The sequence below is a fragment of the Harpia harpyja genome, chromosome 23 (genome assembly GCF_026419915.1).
Source record: "Harpia harpyja isolate bHarHar1 chromosome 23, bHarHar1 primary haplotype, whole genome shotgun sequence".
NCBI classification, from domain to species: Eukaryota; Metazoa; Chordata; class Aves; order Accipitriformes; family Accipitridae; genus Harpia; species Harpia harpyja.
The window spans coordinates 5714347-5742281 of record NC_068962.1 but is presented as its reverse complement, the minus strand read 5'-3'; the positions used below and the strand labels follow the sequence as shown (position 1 = coordinate 5742281).

At 40.4% G+C, this 27935-nt stretch overlaps 2 long non-coding RNA genes across 8 annotated transcripts in view; both read left to right on the top strand.

Moving 5' to 3' along the window:
• LOC128135609 (uncharacterized) overlaps positions 1 to 13859 on the top strand; it is a 56301-nt gene extending 42442 nt beyond the window's left edge. For 5 of the 7 annotated variants that reach the window (XR_008233164.1, XR_008233165.1, XR_008233161.1 and 2 more), the window contains 3 exons: positions 6050 to 6162; positions 11751 to 11828; positions 11973 to 13859. This is a non-coding gene — a long non-coding RNA (uncharacterized LOC128135609). The remainder of the gene's footprint in view (positions 1 to 6049; positions 6163 to 11750; positions 11829 to 11972) is intronic. The other 2 variants (XR_008233162.1, XR_008233163.1) reach the window with 1 other exon arrangement.
• Positions 13860 to 14585: 726 nt separating this feature from the next.
• LOC128135610 (uncharacterized) lies at positions 14586 to 23614 on the top strand. Its single transcript, XR_008233166.1, has 3 exons — positions 14586 to 14904; positions 19771 to 19828; positions 22308 to 23614. It is a non-coding gene; the product is annotated as an uncharacterized LOC128135610 (long non-coding RNA).
• Positions 23615 to 27935: the final 4321 nt, after the last annotated feature.

Genomic DNA, 27935 nt, shown 5'->3' with positions numbered 1-27935 from the left:
CTGTTCCTCTGTTTGAATGATATGCACCTGACACATAGGATTTAGGGTAGAAAATGAAGAAATTATCTGGTAGAGGATTGTCAAATATTGGCAGTGCTGGACTGTTGCTATAGGGAACTAAAAAATCCCTGGGCACTAATAAATCCTGAGTTGAACTATTCATACTTTCTCTGTAAGCTCCACTAACATTTTTCTGTCACCTGAGGTTTCTCTGGTAGGCTTCTTACTTCTTTCCCTTTAAAATTTTTTGCTTATTTGTTCTTTAAGCATACTTTTTTCTTAGGGGCAATTAATTCCTTCTATGATCCCATTACAAATTCAAATCAGTTATTTTATGCTAGTTTGCCTTATTTTATGCTAAATTGCATATCTTAATTGTGATTGTGCAGTCAGTCATTTTAAATTGAATCGGGTGCTTTGCTCAGTGCCAGGGTTACCAGGCTTCACAGACTCTGAGATTTGTGGCAGGAAGCCTGGATCAGCTACCTATACAGTCGGGTAGGCTCAGGTTCAGGTCTTGGCAGGGTATATGTTCACATCAGAATACACTGATTGCCCAAATATGTTGGCTTTTAGCCTAGTTCTGTCCCACGCAGAGGAACTCAGGCCCATGGCAACTCGGAAACCCATGAAATAGGAAATGGAAAACAAACAGATTGTCATTTAAATACAATGCCAAGAAAGGACCCAAACCAGCAGTATATCCACTTCTGCACAAATGGTAGAAGAAATCTAGGAAAGAGGATGTATGGCTTTGTCCTGGTAGTTAATTTTCTTTCTAGTAGCTGGTATAGTGTTATGTTTTGGATTTAGGATGAGAAGAATGTTGATAACACACTGATGTTTTCAGTTGTTGCTCAGTAGTGTTTAGACTAAGTCAAGGATTTTTCAGCTTCTCATGCCCAGCCAGCAAGAAGGCTGGAGTGGGGACAAGGAGTTGGGAGGGGACACAGCCAGGGCAGCTGACCCAAACTGGCCAAAGGGGTATTCCATACCATGTGATATCATGCCCAGTATATAAACTGGGGGGAGTGGGGCTGGGAGGGATCACTGCTTGGGGACTAACTGGGCATCAGTCGGCAGCGGTAAGCAATTGCATTGTGCATCATTTGTATATTCCAATCCTTTTATTGTTATTAATGTAATTTTATTATTATTGTTGTCATTATTATTATTATTTATTATTTTCTTCCTTTCTGTCCTATTAAACTGTGTTTATCTCAACCCATGAGTTTTACTTTTTTTCCGATTTTCTCCCTCACCCACTGAGGGGTGGCGGTGAGTGAGCGAGTGGCTGTGTGGTGCTGAGTTGCTGGCTGCAGTTAAACCATTAAAGGCTTCCAGTCAAAGCACTGGTCAGACAAAACTTGGTAGGGGAAGACAATCAACAGGAGAGTGTATTATGAAAGTTGGAAGGAACAGTGCCAGTGGCAGCGTAGTATTATATGCTAAGGAGACCTTAAAGTCAAATCAAATTAATGCCCTAGCTGCTTCAATGGAGTCTATATGGGTTCATCTGTGTGGAACACCAAATCTGTATGGATTGAAATCTGGGGCCTCAGCAGGGAGAATGTAGTGCTGGGTCTATATCATTGACGGCCCAATCAGGACAGCAGCGCTGACTGTAATGTGCAGAGACAGATCAGGTCAAAGAGGCAGCAAGGGCAGAAAACACAACTTTATCAGATTACTTCAATTACCCCCATCCTAACTGGGCAAATGTCCCAGGGGAGCATGAAGCAGAGTTGAAATATTTAGGTGCTCTCTGTGACTGTTGATTGAGTGCACGAGGGGAAGTAGCATCCTTAACTTGATGCCAAGATATGTCCAGGGTGAGGTTCAAAAATCTGGGTTTGGAAGTGCTGCTTTGTAACAGCGGGCATGAGGTTCATAGGTCACTATCCCAATGGGGTTCTCTACGGATCGACCGCAGCCATGCTCAGCTTCAAACACAACCGTGGCAAGATGAGGGAGTTTGTTTAAAAGCAACCAAAAGGGACAGCTAAAAGATTAAATCTTACTGGGCGGCACTAGAAGGACATGGCACTGTTCTAGGGAGGTACAGAGAAGTACTTGGAAGGGAGATCTAGGGCTGCTTCCACAGAGGGAACAGCTAAGGATCTTTCACAGGGGGCTTAGAGAAGTGATGGTGTTGACCAAAACATGTGCAGCACTGAGAGGGTGGAGGGAGGTCGACTGTTCATCATCCCTCCCAGTCAAGAACTACTGATGGTCAAATGGATCTAGCAGAAACCAGGTTCAAAATAAACAAAAGGACATGGCTCTTCAGACAACAGAGAGCCACTCTGTCGACTTCCTCACCAAAGGGTTTTGTGGGTGCAAAAATTTCAACACAGTTCGTGAGGAGACCGATCTTGGAAGAGAGAAATTTTGTGGATTACCAAACATGCAAATCATAGTAGGCTCAGGAAATCTCCTTAGCTGAAAGTGACTCGAGATGGGAAAACTGTTAAGGAGAAATATCATCTAAGCTTGCTCTATTCTTAGTCTTCCCTAGGCATCTGTTTATGGTTACCATTTTTTTCCCCCAGATACAACATTTATTGTGCCAAGGAAAACATTACTTAGTTCAGAGGGGCTCAAGGGAGGACCAGCAAGTCACAGGGAGAGTTTATCCTGCCCTGTTTTCATAAGAGGTAGTTATTATTAGAGACAGAATACTGGACTAGATGAAAAAGAGTTCACAAGGTCTGCACTCCCCCAAACCAGCACGGCAATCTATTTTCCAAGCCCATAGGGAAACCGGTTGCAAATGAGCTTAACCCTGTGAGTACGAAAAAGCAACTAAACTGAGTCACCTGCCTCTGTGGCTGCCAGCTGAGACCTGGCCACATCTGTCAGAGGCACTTTGGGGTGCCTGGAGCCCTGGTCAGCCCTTCACTCATCAAGCCCAGGTTCTTGAGACCCAAATGATACAAAAGTCAGAGAAACGGGCAAGGCAATGAGAGTGATGAAATCCATACATTTTTGCGGGAAAAAGTGTCCTTTTGATAAGTCCACAGTTGTCGTGGGAGAGAAAAGCAGGAGAAAATTGCCAACCAGCTGTACGTAAGTCACCGGGCAGACTTTCAGAAAGCAGAATTTCTGCAGCTTCAGCAAAGTGTGAATCACACAGTGCCAATCTTTGAATTCAGGGCAATAACATCAAAGACGTTGGTAGTCCCTCAAGAATATTTATTCAACTGGAGTAGGAAATATGAAGACTGCTTCGTGCTGTGTTTCAAACCAACTGATATCAGTATTGCTGCTTAAAACAAAAATTATGTATAGATTCCATTAGATTTGCCTTGAATTGACAGATATATCAGCATATATTGTCTTACAGGCCTGCCTGCCTTTGAATAGAAGTGAACTTGATAACGCAGGTGGTCCCAGTCTTGCTCTTTGCCTGTAGTATTTTTGATTAACCATATAAATAGAGTCAGCACTAATTTGCATGCAACCTAAGAACCTTAGCATGTTTTTAAAAGGATGAAATTAATAATGTTCTGTAGAAATTAAATGTTTGGTTAGAGATTAAGGGCATCAGTGTCGATGCTACAGTATTTTATATTCATCTTTGGAATTCTAAAGATTATAATTATCTATTAAGTTTAATAAGAGGGTCCAAAAGTCCATAGAAAAGCTCTTTCTTCTGTTAAATTGAAACCTGTTGTGCTTTTCTGCAAGGGATTATTTTACTCACTTTTCAAATAGCAGACCACACACTAATTTGCTTTCTCAAAAACCCATCTCACGTTGCATGGCCTGATGAAACAAACACTGAAAATGAGTATCTACTGCTTGTATATTTTACTTAACTGTTTTGTAAGAAAGCAGCCTGCATAAAAGCTTGACCTTTTGAATTAGTTCAAAGACTCAATGGACAAGTTGTATCTGATATTTATGCACTTCTAAGAGCTTGCTCCTTTAGTAAGTGAATCATTAAAAGTTACAGAAGCATTCAGCAATGAGATTCGGCATGTTCTCTTGGTAATTATGTCATGAATATAATTATCAGACTCAGTGAATGCACACATTTACATTCCCCTTTATGAGAAGGCAAACATCAGTGTCTGGCCATACTTCATAATGTTATCTGTAGGGCTCTTTTTTTGTTGTTCAATGCTGCTTTAAGTAAAAAGACCAATTATTACAGATAACGCATAGCAATAATTGAACATCTCAAGAAAAATACTTCTTAATTACTGTACGCCTGAACTGGAGAGAAGATAAAGAAAACAAAGCTCTAAATCTGTTTTATGGTACTTTCATCAGATGAAAGGCAATCCCTATAAAGACTATGACCAAAAGCTCCTCTGTAGTGTTTATAATCCTAGCCTTCTTGGAGGCACTGGTAAAACTCACTATAAACTCAGTTACGTTCCTGCCAAAATTGTGCACCAGCAAATATGAGATTCAGCTGGTAATGGCCAAAGTTACACTGATTTTGCTTATCTGTGTTTTTAAAGTACACCAAGTACACAAAAGAAAAGATGCTATCTTTTCCCTCCATTCCGAAGAAAAAACACATTTAGTTTTTAATATACTTTCATTAGGGCTAATCAAATTCCCGCGGAAGTAAATGGAAGTGATTTCACTAACTTCAAAGAATTTGGACTAAATTTGTGGTTTGATGTCACTAATGTAAATGTCAAAAAAATTTCCAGCCATGAATAATAACATGATGCAACAAAATGGATGTAGATTAAAAAGACAAATTTGTAAGGTCCAGCTTCTCTCCCAGTTACTTACACTAATTAGAGTCTTATTGTTGAATAGACACATTCATTTCTTTGAGACTAGTCAAGCTGTTTACAGTACTCGTCAGCAATAAAGGCAGCAGAATCTCCAAATAAAATTAGCCCGCAGAAAAGAACCTGCATTTTTGCTTTTATCGAATTAAGTTTCCATAAACATTTATATGAACAGCATTTTGTTTTCAGGGATGCCAGCAGGAAGAGAGAGTCTGAGGAATAATCATTTGGCTGGGCTGTCCTGTGACCATTTTATGTAGGCAAATTTTGCACTACGTGAACGAATGTATGGACAATACCTATTTTGATTCAACAGCAGTTCTTTCAAGGACAAAAAGGTGCATTCATGGCTAAACTACTAGATTTTGTTTCCCCAAATTTCATCAAATTTCATTCAACAGAAAAACTGAAATACATGTTTGTTAGTGAGGCAAATGCTGTCCTTTAGACGTATGTATTTGTAGTGAACTGAATTTCAAAACTAAGTGGTTTTTAAAAATTCTTAAATTCAACATTTTATTCCAAAATCATCTAAGTGCAATATTTACTATTAAAAAAAAAAGTAAGGAAACATTTTCTGGCCGAAGCAAGTTGTAAAACTCAATCCACCTCAATCTCACTAAAATAACGAAGACTAAAATAACAAAAAAGAAAAAGAAAAATGCAGCCAAGGATTTTTACTGCTACTTCTTTCACACAGTTAGCTTGAAAACACTTTACGCTAGAACCCCAGAGGACCAGACAGGCTTTAAGAGACTTAGTGCTGCTTTCAAAATTTGGCTCACAAACACTTCTTTCCCCGCTGCCACTGAGGCTTACTTACAAATGAGTGTTTCTGCGAGGATGTGTACAGAGTCTGGAGGGATTTTTAGGGATCCATAAGCTAGCTCTGGGCGAGCTTGTACATTGGGCCAATACTGTGCTGTGAAGAAGCACCGCGGGATGGGGAGCTCTGCCGAGGCACCCCCCTGCCCTCAGCAGGGTTAGGTCCTTCAAGCACACGGTGCTCAGCCACACTAGAATCATAGAATCATGGAATCATTTAGGTTGGAAAAGACCTTCAAGATCATCGAGTCCAACCATCGAACCACTACTCCCAGTTGGGCACCGGTGGTTGCCAGCCTGGGGACCTCACCATCATGCTGAATGGGGTAGAGTGGGCTAGGTGACATTTTTTGGGTGGTGAGGAAGGGCCTGTGCCAGAACACATAGGAAGACTTCCTTAGGTCACTAGAGAAAAACTAATACGTAAGTGAGCAAGAGAAAGAGCTCTCTGTGTCCCGTGTCTGTAGGTACAAGTGCCGATGGAATTCATTAACAACAGCTGATTTGAAGCAGGACGTCCCAGTCTCTCACCAGCCCATTTATGCTTAGATCTACCCTTTCCAAAAGACCTCTGTGTTCGGTATGTTGTAAGTTTTTCATTCTTATTCCAACCAGTATTCCATCCATTCAATCTTTTTTGAGCAGTGCCCACAAATAAATGCTGATGGCTGCTGAAGAAAAGTCTCTTAAATGTTCGTGGAGCAATGCCTTGCTGCAGGGTGCGCTACAGAAACCTGCATCCATGTGGAAAATGCAGGCATGCTTACTCTGTTTCCTTAGAGGGATGGGCAATCTTGTCTGTGGGCATTTGCATTAGTTTCTTGCAGATGCAACAGTTCTGTCCACAGGGTACGTGCTATGATCTCTTCCACACCAAGTGCATTCTGCTTCTTGCAGCCTCAGTATGGCTGTGCTTCTCAGATTTTTCTCTTAATGTCTTCAGCGCATTCTTGTTACTGCATGTTTCTGTAAGTTTGTGGTTTAGTTATACAGACCATTGCAGAATTGTCTTATTTTATCTCTAGAGCTTTCATTCTTCTGTGGTTCTGCTGTGTGGCCTCCCAATCGCCATTGTTTCTTCAAAGCTGAAATCAGAGTCTCTGAAGAATCTTTTTCCCAAGACTTAGATCTCATGCTACAAACCGAGATCTGAAACTATGGAACACATCTCTCTAATAGGTTACAGAGGTTTCAGAAATGCATTTTAGTTTCTTTCATATGCAGCTGATACCATTCAAGACACCATTCTCTAAAGCAGTGCTATATTTTCATGAATTCATTATCATAAGAACAAAATTTTCCTGGCCAAGCAGATTATTTCAGGGAAAAAACAAAAAAACTTCAGGTTTTTGTCCCTTCACTTTTTCTCACCATCTTCATTTCTTCTCAGTTTTTACTCCTCCTGCATCAACTCCTGCTTGTATTCACTGATCTTTCTTAACAACACCTAGCTGATACTACGTCATATTCTTCGGTGGGATTTAAGAGCTGTTTAAACTAGAGCCAATACCCAAGATGACTCTACTGTATTAAAAAGGAATTGAACAGCGAAGTAATAAAAACTCTTGTCCCACTTAGCAGTGCCAGCACCAATGAACTTTCCCAACAGCTGCTGGTTTGAGGCAAACTCTTCTCCTCTTGCATAAGGCATACGAGGCTAGCAAACTTTTTTCCTGAATTTTCCTGCGTAAGTTCCCTAAAGACCCGGGTCTCTCCTAGCCTTGGCAGTGCTGAGCAGCCCAGGAGCTAAGGACTTTAGTGATTTACAGACCACATGTACCTCCACCTAAAGGATGCATTTCAGTAGCCGTTTTCAGAGCATGTCTAGTGGAACAGACCCTGCAGCAATACACGCTTCTTCTTGGATTATGCTGAGGAAACAAGAAATGAAGAAAAAAAAAACCCCAAAGCTACCCTAACTTTCCTCATATTGACCAAATTAGGATTCCTTTTCTGTGTCACATAACATTTGTTTCTTTTTATAGAACAGTGACAATTATCTGGCTTTTCCTTTGTCTCGTCCTGGCTAGACTATGGTGATTTGCAATGAAAGGGATGTTTATGTATTCATTTTCACTCTGAGAACAGACTGCTGCTACGTCTGAGAGAAATGTTTAAACTACTTTTGGTTTGCTAGTTGCGCTATTGTTCCTTTTGTTGCCTGTGTTGTCCTTTATCTGTCACACCAGCTCACCACTTTAGTTGTTTATTATTCTTAAGACTTTTTTCCCCCGACACCATATGATTTCATCTCTGATGGCCTATTTTACCACAGTGTTTCTCTGTAACAGATAGATGTAAAAAGTGTATTTTCTATTGTCATCTTAAAACGTCTTTCATAATTGAAAAAGCTAAAAGTTTTGTTTTGATTTTAGTTTATATAATTGATACATCTCCCCTTTTTTTAGTGATGTAAATAAATCCAACGAAAGGGTAGTAAGTAATAAGGTAATTTGTTGATTCAAGTGTTAAAAATACCTGCAACCAAAATGTTAAAACATCACATCATTTGGTTTAAGGCACCTAAATTTTATGATACAGATCTGAAAAGTCACACCACTTAGTAGGAAAAAGTACCTAAATATTTGCTGAAACATATAATATATACATTATATAATATATTCATGTGTATATACTCTGTTTATATGTATGTATGTGTATGTATATGCTGAAACATCCTGTCTGGGTATGTGCATATGCATATGTGTGTGCGGATATTCTTATGCTGGGTAAGCATATTTTGGCAAATTTTGAAACTGTTTGAAAAACATAGACTGCAGTTCATGTACATAAATCCGCCATCTGAGATGTGTGTTTTATCTGATTTTAGAAGAAAAAAAAAAAAAAACCAACAGATTCTGAGCTGCATGTTGTTTTTCTTAGAAGGAATTAATTTTCTAGTAGTTTTCTTGTCTTCAAAACACAAGCTCCATGTTATACACATTTGAATTTAGTTCAGCTCTGGAAAAAATGCTTGAAATAAAGGCATTTTCTGCTTAATTTGAAATAAGATTTTTTGCAGCCACAGATTTCTAGGGCATACACTCATGCCCACATACTCCCGAGTTTTTTCTTTTTTTTTTTTAATAATAGTATAAATGCACATGAAAAATACATATCCATAAATATATAAGAAAGAAATATGCCTTTCTATTACAAGCAGTTGGACTTTACTCATAAGAGACAGTCTGGAAATATTACTTGGCTGTGTTTGAAATGTATTGATTAAATTACGTATGTCAACACATTCTGAGGAATATATGCAAGTTACTAAATGCTTGTTTTGTTACTAGAAAACCTCATTAACAGAGGAATAAAATAGCTCATAAGTGAATCTCATTATTTGTCTGCCTCCTTCTGCCATGCCAATAACATTTAGATTTTCAAATAACATATTCTGATGTGAGGCACGCAGCAGGTGTGTGTGTGATGGGACTACTTCTGTTGGATGTTGATTACTCTCTGTGTAATGTGAAAAGCTTCCTATTCCCACAGCTTTATGCAATATATCAATGGTAATGGATTCATAATCATTATCAAGCTTGATAGAGGCTTGACTACTGTGACAGATGTCTTCTCAATTTTCCTGTTGCATATGTTCTTTTCCCTCTGGAACAATGCTTACATAAAATTCCAGTATTAATGTATCTCTTTTATGTTGTTTTGTATCAGTCGTTGACTGCAGTGATCAATCTTTTAATTCAGATGAATAGGTAATTACAACCAAATGCCAAACACATCAGCAGAAATTCAGTAACTGTCAAGCAAACCATAGTGACCAGAATTATTGGTCTGTGCTAAAGATAGCGCAGGGATGTTATTGCATGTTTATGCACCTGAATAGTGTTTCCATTGGCAACAATAATACTTACCTGGTACTTTGTCTTAGCAAAAGGCAGTAAGTAAATCTATTCTTTTTCATGCTTATCATGAGATTAACGCAAATGAGTGTGCAGTAGTGCTAACCAAGTGCTGTGCCACCTTTACCAGGGTAAATTTCTTTAAATATATAAAAGAACAAAAGACCTCAGTTGTACCCGAAGTCTTTCAGGGAAAAAGAAAAGAAAGTAATCTCCATGTTTTCTTTTGACAGCAATGTTTTTCTTCCCTGAAACATTTATTTCCATGTATTTCCTGTGTTGATCATTTGATACGGAATTTCCAGAAGACTGCTGTGATCAAAACCCAGATGTATTCTACTTAAAGGAGGTTCTTTCAAATCCTGAGCTTGATATTTTTTCCTTTTTCTTCACTTTGGGCTCTAGCCTTTATGGTGCAGCTACATAGATCCTAGAGAGCTTCCTCAGGAGTTCAGAGCACCCAGCTCAGCTTACAGCATCGATGCCCCCAGACACCAAAGTATGTGTGCTCATCAAATGTCCACATACACTTTTTCCCCAAATTATTCATCACTTGTTTAGCTGTAGTCTAAGACTCTTTTTTACTGTAACAAACAGCTCTCCTGTGCTGAGAACCTCCTGTGACCTGTGTGGAGTATGGACTTTTCTGCTATTCCTTCTCTCCTGAAGCCTCTCCTCCTTGGGACAAAAAGGGGCTTTTTGTTCACATCAGTGTATTTCAGGCTAACAGAAAAGGAATGGAAGACAGAGGCCAGTGGGTTCAGCTTTCATAATAAAGGCGATTGTTTTTTTTCAACAAGTTATAAATTAATTGCAAAGAGCCATCTTTTCTATGTGAACTAGTGTTTCTGTTGTATTCATACAACAATAAAATCACAGGAAAGTAGGATCCTAAGAGGTTATCATCTACTGCATTCCTCTGCTGCAAGACAGGATCAGCTATACATATTCTGACATATAGTGATCTAACTAGCAAAAAACTTCTGCTACTGGCATATCCACAGGCTCCTTGGTCATCACTTACGGTATTTCATAATCTTTCCATGTAAGATTTTCTAATGTCTAACTGTAGCATTTCTTGCTGCAATTTAAACTCATTCTTTCCTATTTTTTAGCAATCCTGTACATGGATAAATGATTATTCTCTTCCTCTTGGCAAAAGTGTTTACATGCTTAGTCTGGTCTTTTCCCCGATTCCCTGACTAGCTCCAGTCTTCTCTCCTTTAGGCTACAAAGAACTAATTATTTCAATCTTCCCCCAAAGATCATGTTTATTCTATTATCTGGGAAGTAATAAAAGCATTGAATGAAATTAAATCTGGTTTCTAAGGTTTTCTATAGAATACTTTTTTCCTTTTATGCCCTTGAATATTTCCATAAGTAACTGATCTCCGGTTATGCATATGCAGGTAGGTTTGCACCTTCCTTACACTAGTTTCTTCAAGACTGAGTTCCTGGATTGCTCAGGAGCACGCATTTAAAACAACTGCCTTCAAATATTTGTTTGACTGATTGTTCCAGGATTTTCCCTGGGAGCTGAAATCAAGCTGATTAGTCTTTAATTTCTTGACTCCTTTTTAAAGTTGTACAGTGTATTTGTCCTTACCTAATCTTTCAACACCTCATCATTCACCATCGCTTTTCAAAGACAGTAGCTTTGCGATTGCTTCAGGTAGTGCTTCAAATGTCCTAGAATGAAACTGATCTGGCCCAGCTAATTTGAAAACTCCTAAATTATATCTGGACTCCTTAACCTGCTTTTTCCTTATTCTCCCCTTTATTTCCCTGTATCTACTTTAGGCACCACTTCACTGAATTTTTAAATAGGAAACTTAGACCGTACAGCATAAAAGTCTCTGTTCCTTGTTTCTACATCATATGTACAAACCAAGGTACATGCCAAGAGGGTTCCCAAACTGGGCAGGGAGTTTACTGAATATAAATAGCTCCAGGGCTAGGCAGTCCTGGTAAAGAGGCAGATGTGGTTCACAGGCTTGGGATTACTTGGGTTCTAAACACCTGAACTCCAGTTCAGGCAAGATTTAAGCAGACTTAATCCCTGTACTTGCTTTCTTCACAAAGCCAATTATTCATTTAAATAAAAAAAAAAAAAAAAAGAAATCGAAAACAATTTTACCAGTGATCTGCACATAGGTGTCTCCTTTTTAGAAATTTTAGTCATTGCAGGGACTGACTAGATAAAATTAAAGTGAAAAATTATGACAACTCTGCACTTGGAATGAATACAGTATGTTTACAGCCGGTGAGTGTTTTAATAACATTAATTCAAATATGCTGATATTTCCAGATAACTTCAAACCTGGAGAGGCTGTAAACACTCAGGGAGGCTGGGCTTTGAAGTGAACATGGCCCTGAGGATTTTCAGGTAAGTAGGTGAGGTTTGCTATCAACAAATGCTAAGTCTCACAGGCAATTAGGGGGAATAAACAAGGTACAAAAGGAGACGATAGAAAAATGACAGTGAAGCAGTATCCATTTTGTGAAATCAAATTTGTTTTCCATTTTGCAGCTTTTCTAAGGTTGCCCTTTCAGACCACACAGAGCTGTGACCAGAGAGGGTTCAGCATTTATTGTTTTCCATTGATTCGAGGGAGCTCAAACTGTCAAAGAACTGGGGGCAAAGTGAATTTTCTCCTGGACCTGGACTCAGCTTCAAAGAGGGAAAAGGAGATTCGGACATGGGTTTCAGCTCACAGAGACCCAGCTCGTGCTCAGAGAGGCTGTTGCAGAACAGAAGTAGAAGGGGCAGGGGCCAAGGTTCAGCACCAGGGTATGGCAGGGGTCTTCCAGAAGAGCATCCAGCCTTGGCAGCTGAACCTCCTGCCCGGTGCCCGTTGAGCGGTCACAGCCCACCTGGAGCCACCTGAACCCTGCTACAGGTCTGCTCTCACCTTAACCTCCCTCACTCCTGTTCTTTAGTTACCTTCAGCAAAGTTTGAGAGTGAAACTGGGAAATACCCATGTGGGAACTTCTAAGATCTAACCTATGAAACCACTTGATTTACCAAGTATAGTAAAAATAGTCTGTCTATAAACTCGAGTCAAGATCAAAGCTTCTTTGTGCTTGCCACTTACTATTCAAAGCACAACGGGTCAGATTCAACCTAGAAGCAACCCTAAAAGCTGGCCTGGCGTAGTACTTTTTTGCATGTTGAGCTGGGATTTGTAAAATGCAGTCGTGCCAACACTAGCAGGTCAGAAAGCAGTAAACTGAGTGCCTCCCGGGTTGGACCTACTGAACATACATGACAGACCTGATGGGCAGTCACCTTCCAGACCGGACTCCTGGGCTACCAGAGACAGACCTGCCACTTGAGGAAGTGGCAAATGATTTTCAAAGTTAATTCAAGTTGTTTAAAGAGCTACGCGGAAACTGCAAGGAGACTTTCCTTCCCCGTAACAAGAACCCATCACAAGAGGGACTTGTGCGTCTGCACGGCCTTCCTCCCCTTGCCTCCCCAGCTAGGCGAAGCGGCTTTCTACAGGAGGAGGGTTGGTGACATCCCCTCCAGCGGTGACAAGCCAACCGCTCAAGCACAAACGACGATGCTCTCCGCCCCTGGGAATGGCTGAATTCCAGAAAGGAGCTTTGAGTTCATAGCACCCATCTGATCTGTGCATAGCTATATGCACGCAGGGCTACAGGTTGTGACACAGTTTTCATTTAGTTAGTTATATTACAAGCCATACAGTTAATTAAAGAAATATATTAAAAAAAAAAACAAATGAATTCCAATGAATTATTCCTCTCATCCATAAAAAGATCATGCTCTTCATTAATACAATCAGACTTTAGTTCCTGCTCAACTGTAAGAGGGTGTGTGCTATTCATTTTAGATTTTATTTTATCTGTTCATGTTTCATAATCTGTAATTCATACTTCATTAAGGAACCACTGGCTTATTCAAAAGGAGGCTGGTGAGATAGACCGGACTTTAATGTTTGAATTGAGAAACTAGTTTGTTTTGTGATTTAATCTAAAATAAGACTGAAAAAAAGGTATCAAGCATAACTGTCAAGGCATCACAGAGCGTCTAGATTTGCCTGCTATCAGGGACAAAAGATGATCAGTGAACTTTTCTACAATGCATCTAAATTAAACTGTAATTAAACTACTGGTTTTAGAATGAGGGAAAATCTAGAATGATCTAATGGTTAAGAGGCTGTCATACGTGTTGGAAATATGTTGGCAATATGTAAGTGCAGGCTTCCCTGAAGTCACATCACTATTAATTGAGAATGTAACTCTGGGCACTGAGTTGTCCCATTGCTTCCTTATTTCTGATTAGCAGCTCCAACAGCTCTCTATACTCCCAATGCCAAATGACATTTTAAAAAGTTGAGGAGGAAATAAGATGCTATGCCATAATTCCATTAAACAGTTTTAACAAGCCCACGAGTGGTGTTTTCATATCTTTCTAAGACTAGAGACTTCAGATTTAAAATGGTAAATTTGTTATCACAAGCCATTTAGGATTTATTTTAGGAAAAAAAAAAAAGGAAAAGAACAGCTTTTGCTGTTATAAAGCTCGGTTCTACAGTGCTTGAAAATTAGGTGCTGCCTTTAGGTTGGGATTCATGATGCTGCATCTAGTGCCTAGGGGTGTAGTTCCATATTGCAATATCTCTGCTGGCAAAGCTGGTTTGAGAGGTTCCCACCCTGAAGGTTTTGTTCCCACCACCACCCTCCTGAGTTTTCCTTCCTCTCAGTTGTGTTGATTAAGCTGTTTGTGAAGCCGTGCCACAAAATGGTACGAGCGATCAAGTGGCAGCACAGCCCTACAGAGAGCTGCACATGCCCAGCTACGGGGATGGGTGTGCGGGATTAAGGGAAGGTGGGACCGTCTTTAACCAGGATTGTCCCTGGTGACAGTGGGAAGGGGGCACTGCACAAGTGACAAGCACACGTCGGGGGGAGAAATTCATGTATGATTTCAGGGTAAGGAACGTAATTGGGTTTTGATTTTTTTTTTTTTTGTCAGGGCGTTATTTCGAAGAGGTCAGTTCCCTGATGTGGGTCACAGCACACCAAGAGTGGCAAGGGCTTGGGTGAGCAAACACTACACCCTGATGTGTAGGGAGGAATCCCGTAAGCAAATATTGCCGCTGATTGTTTCGGGTGGGGAAACCACAAGGGTAAGCTCCCCACGGTGAAGGCGACTGCCTGAGGGAAACCACCAGGAACCAGCAGCATCACCCCACAGCCCACCAGCAGGACACGTGGCAGGGAAAGCCCACCGCTCGTCCTCCACCAGGGTCTTCTGCTCTCTGCCAGTCACCGAGGGCAAGAGTACAGCGGATCAGTCTCCTGAACTCAGTTGTCCAAATCCCGCCTGTGTCATATTTTAGTGCGGGGGAGAGGGTTGGGTCTAGCTATTACCAATCTTTTGAGATATTGCCTCGCTGACACACGCTGTAAAAGTGGTTTTCTAATACAATAGGTGGGTGTTCGTATTATTATGGTGCTTAATCACAGTTTACATGACAGTTTATTGCACTTGGAACTATTATCTCAGATCCATAATTTAAAAGTGCCATATGTTTAGAATGATTAAATTAGCATTTCATTAAGGCAAGGGATAAGGTGTGAGGGGGGGTTTTCTTATTTATTTGTCATTTAAAACATTAATTTGGTAAAAAAAGTGAAGCACTACTCAACCCCCTCCCCCCAACATCCATTACAAACTACCCTTAAACTTTAGACCTTTATTGCTCATACACCTCACCATGGCAAATATAAAAGGAATCAAGCTCTTTCCCCTCATCTATCCATGCAGCCACTCCCTAGAAGAAAACGAATCTACCAAAAATTCAAACATAAGCGCTTATAAATGTGTATGTCAAAATTTCCAACAAATACAACTTAAGTGATCCTAAAAGCCAATAAAAATCTAAGAAAATCTAAGAAAATTTTAATTTATGTTCAGGAACCAGGATGCTGACATCTGACAAATAAAATTGAAAATCCTCAGCCTGTTACACTAAAGTTTTATCAAATATCCTGGAGAATGGAGATTATCTTTCTAATCACTATTCAAAGAAGGTGACGAATTAGACAATTTAATTTATTTTTAGACTTGTAGAACCTCTGTGTTTCTCTGGGAGTATCCAGAAACTTGGCACTTCTCTTTACCAGTCAGGTAGCTTACCAAGATACTGACACAGGTATCACCCTAATTTTTGGAACACCTTTTTGCATATATGACTGTATTTTCTTTTTGAGGAACAGTATGTGATTTTCTTATCAATGAAATTGGACAATCCTTCACCATGGAGGCTGACGGGAGATTTCTCTTTTGCTGAGGACCTCTGTGGAAACAGCATCACACTATATTTCACCACAGTTTTACTGAAAACTTTCAGTATAGAGGTGATATATTCTGTCCTATAGAATGAGCACACGGTGGCACAGTGGCTGCTTCTTCAGGAACAGTCTCACAGGACAGAGTGTCACAAGCAGCTGGAAATATTGGCCTTGTACTAGTTTTCAGAATTTGCTAATGATCTTGGAAAGGTCTGAAACCAGGTGATCCTTATGTCCCACAACTCAGCAAGCCAGTTCTGCACAGCAAAATATTTATGTACGCACTTACCTTTATATGTATATATATGTATATACAACACAGGATCTTTGCCTCTCCCAGTTCATGGGGTTTTTTTTCCTGGATTCACTGAATCAAGACCTAAGAGAGGATGGAGGAGGAGTTAAACCAGAAAGACCTGAATGTCGAATTTTCCAGGGTCAAATCTTGCAACCAAAATTCTTTAAATAATTTTGGCACCAATGCATATGGATTATCTCCATACGCAGCAAATTTCAGCATGACTGCTCATAGATTGGAGTCCTTGGGCTTCTTTCAAAGAGCCTTTGACTTGCATTGCAGTTTAATATTTTCTTGCATTAATACATACAACAACATCTTTAAGCTATTTAAATCCAGATTAGTTTTCTCTTGATCCTTAATTATATCCTTTCAAAACAAATTTTCATCTGTTCTTCTTTAAAGTTTCCTAACATCTTATCTTGGGAAAGAAACATAACAAAAGGCAGTCTATTTCCTTGATAATGAAGTAAAATAAAATACAACCCCACTTTATAAAATTTATCTTTTTCCCAGGTTCAGAGGAGCTGCATTTCCTCCACTCTCAAGAGCTTTACAAATGGAAAGCCAAGGCATTTGTGATATTTATGAGACTCCAGTTTTGACAACAGATGAACAGGACTTTTTCTCACAGTCCTGGCTTTGGACACATAAGCCCTTTTTTTGGCTAGACCTAAACCCAAAATGAAACAGTGTCTAAATACAGTCAGCAGAATCTGCTAAGGCTGATCTTAGTTATTACCATACATGCTTCTATCTTCCCTTTTGAATATATCTCCACAAAATAGGTCTAACTTGTAAGAAAAATAGGAATCTGAAAGCGAATAATTCTTTTCACACTATGGACACCAAACCACTTCTTTTCTTTTATGACTGCTATAACCCCCCAACAAAGCAGTAAAGTGGTTCTGACAGACTAATATTTATTTATGGAAGTTAAGTTAAAGCAATGAGGTTTAGGTCTTGCAGTGACAAGGGTGAGACAATATTGCCTTCCATGAAAAATATCTTGAAAGATACATTTACAAATCATGTTCTTCAGCATTTTCCACTTAATTTTTAAAAACGAAATTAAAGTCATAGAATCAAAGAATGTGAAGGTCATCTACTGCAGTGCTCCTGCAATGAGCAGGGATATCTTCAACTGGATCAGGTTGCTCAGAGCCCCGTCCAGCCTGGCCTTCAATGTCCCGAGGGATGGGGCATCTACCACCTCTCTGGGCAACCTGGGCCAGGGTTTCACCACCCTCATCGTAAAAAATTTCTTCTTTATATCTAGTCTGAATCTACCCTCTTTTAGTTTAAAACCATTACCCCTTGTCCTATGGCTACAGGCCCTGTTAAGAAGTCTGTTCCCATCTTTCTTATCAGCCCTCTTTAAGTACTGAAAGGCTGCTATAAGGTCTCCCCGGAGCCTTCTCTTCTCCAGGCTGAACAACCCCAACTCTCTCAGCCTGTCCTCATAGGAGAGGCGTTCCAACCCTCTGATCATTTCTGCGGCCCCCCTCTGGACCCGCTCCAACAGGTCCGTGTCTTTCCCGTGCTGAGGACCCCAGAGCTGGACGCAGTACTGCAGGGGGGGTCTCACCAGAGCGGAGCAGAGGGGCAGAATCACCTCCCTCGACCTGCCATCCATGTTTCTTTTATAATAAAGTAATTTCTTACATGACATAGTTTTAAGGAAAACTGTGGGAGCTGAAGAGGGAGTAACCAATACAGAAATGCTTAAGGGCAAATCTACATGTAGAAATGCTTGGGGGGGCAAACCTACGTGCTGCAACATAATTCAGTTCAGTCTCACATTAGATTAAATGAGCTTTGATTGAACATTATACTGACTTACTATATTGGCTTTTAGTATTGGAGTGACCATCGTGGGGAAAATATTCGGGATATCTGGGCTCTGTTGTCTGCTACAGACTGGCACAGTGTGGGTTAACAGAGGGCATAGCACCATGGTGCTGAGCAGCACCAGGTTCCTCACTCATTTCAGTGAGGTCTTAATTCAGCTGCCCACTGATAATTATCAAGGATTAACATTTCCAGCTGTTGTAACCTAGAGGGCATGGCATCGCTCTGCACAGTTTACAGTGGGCGAAGTCTCATTTTGCTGCCAAGTAGGGAATGTTTTGGAGATGTGCCCATCTATTGTTCCCCTTCCAGGAGACAAGCACAGAAAGTCTAGAGCCCAGGGACAGGATCAGGGGCTGCAGTCTACTGTGACTGATATCTTATTTATTATGTCTATAAGAATTCATATTTCCATGGTAATAGGCAAACTTAGAAAAAAATAGTAGTCCTCCTATTTCCCAAACTTTTAACACAAAATTTGGAAGGCAACAGAATTCCAGAAAAAGAACTATCGAATCTTACTGAAACTGAAAATAATGATAATTAGTATTTTTTCAACTATCTACTGTGCTTGTCAGGCACATTGTTCTATCTGAAGTACACATTACAGCATTTAAATAATAGCTTGTCCAATTCCAAAAATACATGTAGACTATGTTAAATATTTGGCAGAATCCCAGGCAAATCTCATGTGGATATACTATGTCCAATCATGAAATTGCATTTCCTGCCAAAACGCCAATCCATGATGCAAGTCATTTATTTACTGGTGAATTGATTTTTTTAGTTCCATTCCAAGATATAGAAAATAACTGTAAACAAACCCCCCCATACCTCTGTTTGCCTGGTGTTCAAATCAAAGTTAGATCTGAAAGCACAGCAGATGCAATTCCACTAAAGTTCGCTCAGTTGCAAGGCTCTAAGTCAAAGGATATGATGTCTGGCTCACCAGTTAGGGAGGTATTGGCCAGTACATTTACAGCTCAGAGTAAAATAGAAAGTATTTTGTAAAGGTCTTTGAGAACCTATAGAATGTGATGCATAGTTAAAAGCAGAAAATACACATGGATAGATCTTCAGCTGATGTAAATAAACATTTCTCAGAGGAGCTATACTGCATGCCCTAAGTTTTCTGGATTTGTTTTATTTTTAAATTGAGCTGTCAAGTGAATCCTTCCTCAAATATCCTCAAGTGTTTGAAGAACTATCTCACTGTGCAATGGTCACCTTCATGAAACTCTCCTATGCTTCGAAGTTTACAAAAACTTGATGATGGGTACGGCACAGATTATGGCTGTACTGCCATAACAGTACTAGTATGCTGGTATTGTATAATAAAGCAGGACGTATGGATACTCAGTGTAAATCATCTGGTAAAAGCAAGGAATAATGAGGTGATAAAGGTTGCTGATGGCAAAGTTATTCAGAATAATCAAATCTACAGTGAGCTGTGAAGAGCTGCAGAAAGCTTTCACGTTACTGGAGAGACAGGGTGATAAAATTGCAAATGAAATTCAATGTTGATAAAAGCCAAGTGCTGAGGAAAAAATAACCCTAACTCTACATTTTCTAGTGGTACTCTACCTCTACTTCACTGATACCAGCTGTCATTTTTTCAGAGATGATCTAATTGATACATATTTAACTAAACTCTGAGCAATTGGTCTGTGCTTGTCTTTAGCTTTGAAAGCTGCTGCTTTTCTTTCAGATCTGAATATCTTATGTGCCCAAGAGCTTGGTTTTTATTTTTCAAACTATACCAGTTGTCTAATGAAAGATATTAGTTCTGCTTACAGATCTCATGCCACTTAGCTGCATATACATAATGAGCTCTTCTCATTGTATCCCTTGAAGAGATCCTTGTTTTGTCTAGACCCAATCAGGAGCCACTAATGAACTTCATACATTAATGGTATGTACGTTTGCATAAAATATGGCTGTAAATCTGCATGTTTATATAAAATATCAAGTCTGATGTACTGGAAAGATTCACACACAGATTTATGAAGTGGGTTTCCAGCTGAAAAGAACATTTTACCCTCCATAAGTTAAGAATTTAAGTGTTCTGCTGAGAGGAGGAGATATTCTGGAGAAGGAGGGCAGTTAATAGTGCAGCGAGAGACAGAACAAACTGTCTCTTGAATAAACCACAGCTAATGAGTGTTTCTGCAGGATACAAATTCACAATACATTGTTCCAGAACATCCCAAGAATAAGAATACACAGTGCCATGTCAGCTGCACAAGCCACTTGAAGGGCTGATGATAAAGGGGGTGTCTATGGAAAAAAGTCTTCCATGTGCCAAAAAAGCTCTCCAGCCTCCAGCGATATGGTGGGGAGTATAATTGAAGCCAAATAGTCCAGGAGAAGCTTATGTCAACTCTAGATTTTATTTTACCACGTTCAGGAAAGTGATGTTAGCATCATTGTGAATAGTGGTCTGAAAGTGCCAGCCCAGTGCTCAGCAGCAGTCAGAAAAGCAAATAAAATATTATGAACTATTGGGAAAGGAGCAGAGGACAGAACAGAGAGCATTGTTAGGCCACTGTATATATAACTGATGTGCACGTAGCTTGAAAACTACACGCAGTTTTGCTTATCTCATCTTTGATGGCACTATTTAAGTAGAGGGAAGGTTGTCTATGATGATGAGGGACGTGGGACAGCTACCAATTGAGGAGCAATGAGAACTCACTGCAGAAATGTCCGAGGGAGATAAGGGTGCACTGTAGACAAATCCATGGAGGACAGATGAAATATGGAATTCTGAATGCAGCTTCCAACGTGAGAAATCCTTAAATCGCTAGTTGCTGGAAGCAGGAGGGATCTTATACACTGACCTTGGTTCCCTCCTTTCCTAAGCAGACACTGCAGGTGAGTGCTGGGAATGGGCTCCAAGGCCAGGATTGCACCCTGACGTGGGGCAGTTGAGCTTTACCTGGGCTCGCCAGTACATTCGGACACAGAGGAGAAGGACAGGTTTGCTCTCATTTACTGGGGGGAAGTTTAAACTCTAGAATGCTGGGGAGGGTTTCTGAATCTATTTCCAGGGTGCTCTAAAAAAGAGACGTCTAAGCTAGAGAGCACTTGGTCAAAGATCATGTGCCTTTAGTGCATCACTCCGGTTGGTCAAGTCTTTGTGGGTGGGTTTAGGACAAGTTTTGTTCCTCCTGACTTTTCCAACTAGAAGAGACTCTCTCATGTCCCTTGGAGAAAGTTTTGGTGCCAAGAAAACCTTGATCATTCCTAGGAAACCAGCAACCCTTGTTAGCTAACCAGAAGAAATATCACTTAGTAGATATCTATTTCAAGTGTTGAATGTACCTGAGAGGAAGCTATGTTTCTTCTTCACGTTAGCTCCAACAAAGTGCTAGTATTCACTAGAGTCATTATTAATGTATGCTCTTTGTGCTTCCCAAAAGACTGTGGTGGTGGGGAGAATGATTTATATATGCATTTCCTCCCGCTTTGTGGGCTAAAATAGTCCTATTATGCATCATTAACAGACAGCTCCTGGTACACGGGAATAATAAATTAGCACCTGACCAAAAAAAAAAGAAAGAAGTTAAGTACACATTGTCTCAGAAATATTGACACTGAATTTTACTGTTGGGTAATATAGATGAGCCACATGAAAGAGTAATAATATTCACAAAGGTCTGAGCTCTGTGATTTACACTGTCCCACTGGAGGTGTTTGAAATGAAGCACTAAAAAAAAAAAAAAAAGAAAAATGCAGCGGTAATTAAAGCCTCCAAATGTTGGAAGTTTATTGGTTGAACACCATAAAGAGTTCATTCATAAAACTCCTGGCACTCACAAAACAGTCCAACTATAGTCTGTGAGATTATTTTACATTTTACACATTTCTTGTTACATTTTTCCCAGGATGTTTCTTTTTCTCTTTGCTTTCTGAGGGGGAAGGGAAGGTGGGCCACTCAAGTTATATGATATATGTATGCTAGAAGCATGGATGCAGGACTAGCTCGCTCCCTACTCACATTGCTGCTGCATTCTGACCTATATAAAGTGCAAACTGTGAATCCAAGCAGAGACTTAGTTTTGCTTTGTCTGCACACAGTGGTGTGCTCACCAGAACATTAAGACGTTAATGTATTTTACTTTTCTAATCTTGCTGTTCTTTTTTTTTTCTCTTCCAAGATAGAATTACAATGAACTAATGCCCTGACTTTTTAAATTAGAAAACGGAATAGCTTAAACAGTACAAAATGCTTAGTCTATGCTAACGTATTTAGAGAGGTCACATTTGCCTGTGCTTAGTCTCTCACACTCACACGCACTTATCCACACACGTTTTGCAAGGACTCAGGAGGAAAATAAAATATTTTTAATTGTATTACCAGACAGCAGGAACAATCTCATGTCTTTCAGACAGAAGTAAGCTCCATGGGCTGACTGAGATTGAATGAGAGAGAGCTGCCCTTTGTTATGTCTACACAGACGTGCCTTCAAGCAAGCTCGAAGTCTGCCTTGGCGTGCAACCAGCCACCTCAGGGTTGCGTCCAAACCTTTGCTCTTTTCCCGTTAGCGCCGGCCGACTGGTGGGCAATCCCTGCCGTTGGCAGGGGCAGCTCTGCGGGAGGGAGACGTGAGTCACCAGCCCAGCCTGGCACACGTCCTGCGGGTCCACGACAAACAGCGCAGCTCCGTAGGGTGAAAAAGGGACTTTTGCGCCAGCCTGCCCGGGACCACCCGCCGGGGCTCAAGGGGAGGTGGAAGAGCTCCAGCCCTGGACTTGGCCGTGGGCGCTGCCCACGTGGCAGGAGATGGCGTGCGTTTCACATCGGCTGCTCTGGCCCCGTCCTCTGGGAGCGTAACAGCTCAGGAGAGCAAGTTTTAGCGACTTTTCCATTTTGACACAGGCCATGCTAAGAGTTCTTGCAGAGCTCCGTGTGAACTAAGCCATCCTGTCTTCTGCCCATGCTTCTTCCAAAGTCAAATTCCCTTCAGATTTTGAAATAACTCGAGATTACATCCTGGTCTGAACCTTCTGCGGTGAAATAACAGCAGAAAACTTTTGATGGTAACCACAGCTCTCAGGACTGAACCTACGGTGTCTGGTCAGAGGCGTACCGCTGAAGATTAATTTGCATAAAGTGAAGTTCTTGCTCAAATTTAGGAAATTTAGGTAAATTGTAATTCTCAATCTACTGAATTCAAGCAATTAAGCTTTGGAACTTAAATTAATGACTTCTGATTAAATGTGATTCATTATTGCAACTGTGACAAGTATTAGTTCCAAAATTAGTAAACTGGAGTATCCTGAAAACTAATGGACAGTTAAGAAACTTGTTGCTGCTTAGAAGACAATTTTTCCTGTTTTCCCCTTCACATTTAATAATTGAGTATATCCCCCTTAAATCAATTTCTTTGGTCAAATTACCCCAGGTAATAAATTTACCTGGTTTTAACTTCTAAGAAGGACTCCTTAAAAATTCTCATTTGACAGATTTTCATCTATTATTGTTTTAATAAAAGAACAGGTAGTTATTCCATTCCATCTTATTTTCTGTTGTTATGGTGAAATGATTTTTTATGACTATGGTTTGACTACAGGTGTATTCTCATCATAAGACTCATAATACTACAAGCTTTTTTCTGGAAAAGTATAAATTTTAATTTTGGGCAGCATGGCAGTCTTCTTTTGAATCAACACCTTCTTAGTTGTAACCAGAACACAATAAAAAAGAACTGCTGGCTTTTATACTTTTTGTGTAATGCAACTTCCCAGCCCCTCCCCAAATGTGCTACCAGACACATTGTGAGTCTTGAAAACTTTGATTTAAATGTCTATAAAGGAACAATGTTTAGAAAGAAAAACTCTCCAAAACAAATTGCTTTTGGGAGGGCTGAATCAAATACCCATGGAGGTTCATGAGAACAACTATTGTGGAGTTCAATAGACTTTGAGTCATGGGGCACAGGCCACTGGTACATGAATGAATAAATGGGGAGGTGATGAAATGCATTGAATACATCTTTCTAGAGCAGGCTGAGGTTTGCTTTCAGATGTACCAGCCAGCTGGAATACCACGGAAGAGCCCTCAGGTTCTGCTCACACCCAGCGTTTTAGGAGACACCACCCTCAGTGGTTATTAAACATACGGTCCCATGGAAGAAGCTTTTAAATGCAAGAAGCTGATTAAGAGCCAGATTGTGACATTTAGCTACAGGCCTAAAATGGTGACTGTGCCCTTCTCAGGACAGCTCCAGACAGACCGTGCCTGAGGTGGTGCAGTCCCTTCCCCACGGTTTCAAGCCCTGTAGTGTGGATGAACTGGCAATCTTCCTGGCATCTGGCTTTGCCTTTCCCTACCCAGATTTCCAAATAAAGCAGAATTTAATGCAATTTTTGCTTTTTTTTCTTGGCTTTTATTTGGATGTTAACACCCAAAGTAAGGATTTGAGGAATACACACATTATTAATTCATTTTGCCTGACGTTAATTCGTTAATTCATTCCCCAGGTGTGTGCTGTAATGCTTTACTGCTGTGTTGAACGGGACGACAGACAGGAGGAAGGAGTTTGTCTTTTCCATTATCAGCTTCCTCCATCTTGAGCTTAAACCACAGGAGCTGACGGGAGAAATCCTTAGAGCTGTCATTAGGAGAATGATGAGAGTTATTAAATCTGATGACTGTCCACTCAAATGAACCACTCTTGGAGACAGTACCTGCAAATGACTGAACCTTGGAGAGAAAGGGGTAGATGAGCAATAGGGTATTTGGGGGAAGACTATCATCTTTTGATTAGACTAATTAGGAAACTCCTAAAAAGGAGACAAGCTGTCAGACTGCTCTTTTTAGAGAGCAGGTGGAAAGATATGGAAAAAATTACCAGATTGGATCAAGAGATGAAAAAAATAGTCTTCCAGAAAATAACATATGTGCTAGAGAGAGAGTGTTTGTTTCCTTGCAGTCTTAATCACCAGGAATAAAAGACTGTTGGAAAACCAGAGGTAGAGAAAAGACTAAAGCTTTAGCATTTTTCCTCAAAGTTATGTACGGGATCCTTGATAAAGTCTGTAGTCTGCTTCAACTGTAATGTTGGATCCCTGGACCCAGAACATCCATCGCAAGAGAGCTGTGGGAAAGAGTGCTCTGAAGTTGAGAAGATTTTTGTGAGGAGGATCGGATCTGTTTCTGAGAGCCAAAGGCAGGTGACAGTTTATTAAAAGGCCTAAAAGAACACTGGAAACAAGCAAAAGACACTAAAGAACCTCAAAACTAAAGAAAAGCCACAGAAAGGGACAGAGCTGCAGCCTACTCTAGTCAAAGAAAGGTTTGAAGGTACACGGGCCCCATGTGGTGGGGACCTCAACTCAATATTGTCCAGCCGAGGGTTTCTAGCTTTTGGTTCCAAATGAAGTCTTTGCAATTCTGTTCTTGTTTCTGACTTGCTGTTCATGCAGATATACGGATATTTCTTGATCTCTATAATTAGCATAGCAAAGCACATGAATGTTCCCATTTAGAGCAATGAGTCTATTTGCATGCTTAAATGCTTTATTTGACAGGGTTTATGAACCCAATCCAGCAGCACTCAGTGAGGACAATGAAACTCTTTCCCCTGACATGAATGGATAGTGGTTTGGGTCTGGTAAAGGTAACTATTTAAGCTTGCCAGGCTGTTATGGGAAATAAGCACCGTCCTTTTATGAGAAGGAAGTACAATTATACCATACCAAGAAACCATGTCCCTCAGGCTTTCAACATTCTTCCCAATGAATGAAGCCTTATAATTACCACCCCTACCTGTGAGAGCTTGCTAATATTGCATGGGTTAGACTCAGAGTTTAATATCTCTCTTTCAAAAAAGCAATAACAACAACAAACCAACCCCTGTGAGCAGCCTGTGGCTTAGAAATGATGCTGTGTTCCTGACACTATTACCTTACATGCAAATATTTTTCTCTCCTTTGCTATATGGGGTTTTTTTTTCTTGGTTTACTCAGCTGGTAACATGAATATGTAGATGATCTAACACAAGTGGCTCATCCCTGTAGGCATGTCTCACCACAGCTTCTTAGGTAAAAGGATCAGAAGGGGATAAAACCCAAAGGGTTTACTCCTTAAGAGGCCCATTGCCTCACATGGGAAGACTGAGTAGAGGACTGAGAAACTTTCTTAGTGTTCAACCTTGCCACCCTTCTGTCCAGTTGCTTTGGGCACACAATATTTTCCCTCACTGTGACAAAGATGTTGTAGCAATTATGAGCTTATGAGCTCCTTTCAGAAGAGCTGCTATTGTGAACAAAGTGTCATTTGCACAAACATGTAAGATGATACAGAATAAGGTTAATTATAGTATCCTTATTAGAAGCATATGGGTGTTATGATTCTGGTCTTCTCTTCATGGGCGCAAGAGTACTGGGCTAATGGTACTTTGGTGACATACGTGCTTTAACTTTCTGCTTTACCCACCTCAGCATCATGAGTAAATTTCCCAGGTAGGGAGGCACATTTGGGAAGTTCGGCCAAACTCAATTCATTCTGGAGAACTTGCTTGTTTTTACAAGCTAGGATCAGCTATCATTTTATAAACCAATCCAGGAAAAGCAGTAAATAAGTAAAAGGCCCTGTTGACTTAAACTATAGTTGCCTTGAAATTCCCAGTTGTTTTTCTCACTTACTGACAGAGACCTACTATGCATGTGCCTTCTAGTGTCACTGAATTGGACCCGCAAACATACTTTGGTAACGTTGGCCAGGAAGAGAGCTTTGTTGGTTTCCAGGTGGAAAGATCACAGCACCTGATGGCTCTTGGCTGTAGTAGCGTCTCCACTTTCAGCATAAATCTTCCTCACGGTGCAAGGGGAAACTGCATTTTCTTTTCCTGTTTTGTCTTTGTCGGCGACGTTTCAGTTTCCTGCAGCAGTAGCACGGTGTGAAGGTGCAGGATACGACGCTGGGGGTAGGCATTCCGTTACCAGAAGGACCAGCAGGAGTGAGGCAGGGATCAGCAGATGTTTTGATGTCCGCAATAATAACTGGACCTGCAAGGGCAGTCATTTCTCTGCTACCCATCACGATCCTTTAGTCAGGAGCTGCAAAGGGGTGAGGAGGCAGGAGGCACGGCTGCCAGCCCAGCCAAACCCAAAGCCTTCAAGTGCAGGGAAAGGAGATGGTGACTGCTCTCAATGGCTGTGACCTTTGCCTCTTCTGTCCCTGGCTTGTCCCACACTCATCCAAGAAAGTAGATTAACACAACCGTGCCGCATTTGCTGTTTAGTTTCTGCAGGACTAGTCCAGTAAACCACAGGAATTTATCAGAAGAGAAAACCAACAAATGTTCTTATATGTCTTTATGTAGCAACTACAAAAATTGCTACTGGCACCTCTAGGTTGTGAGGAGAAGAGAAAAATACGAAGAGGAATATAACAATCCTAAATTTTAAAAATAATTTGAATAGTATAGAGGATGAGGTCTAGATTCAAATAATCACCAAAGTAAGATGCAGAATACCTGCTGATCGGGGAGGACTGTCCTCTGGGGCAGGAATTTTGTGCAAAATTAAGTGTGCAGCAATGATTGCCATAGGCAGAACTTCGTATTGCAATAAATATTAAACATTAAATTACTAGAAACCCTACCTGTCACTTTTTGACCTAACGGTGCTTGACCTTGTAACCATAAAATTTTTAGAATTTCTTTCTGTTTCTCTACTACTAACCTGGAAAGGCCATTCATTCTAGAAAAAGGAGTTGCAAAAGCATTACAAATTGTCAAGTCTTTTTTCAGAAAAATGGTTTTCATACTGTGGGACTTAAGTTAAATGCCCATTGCTTTCCATTGATCTGCACACACTGCAGTTTAAAATTAAAAAAAAAGTCAGAAAATAGATTGTAGGGATAATTTACCTTAGTCCTAGATAAGTGTCCTGTCATAGATTTATTTTCCTCTATTGGGTAGGTTTTCTCCTCTTTGCAAGGTTACTAAAACCAAGTCAATTTTCCACTTCAGTATTAGTCTTTTAAAATATTGGCTGAACCACAGTTT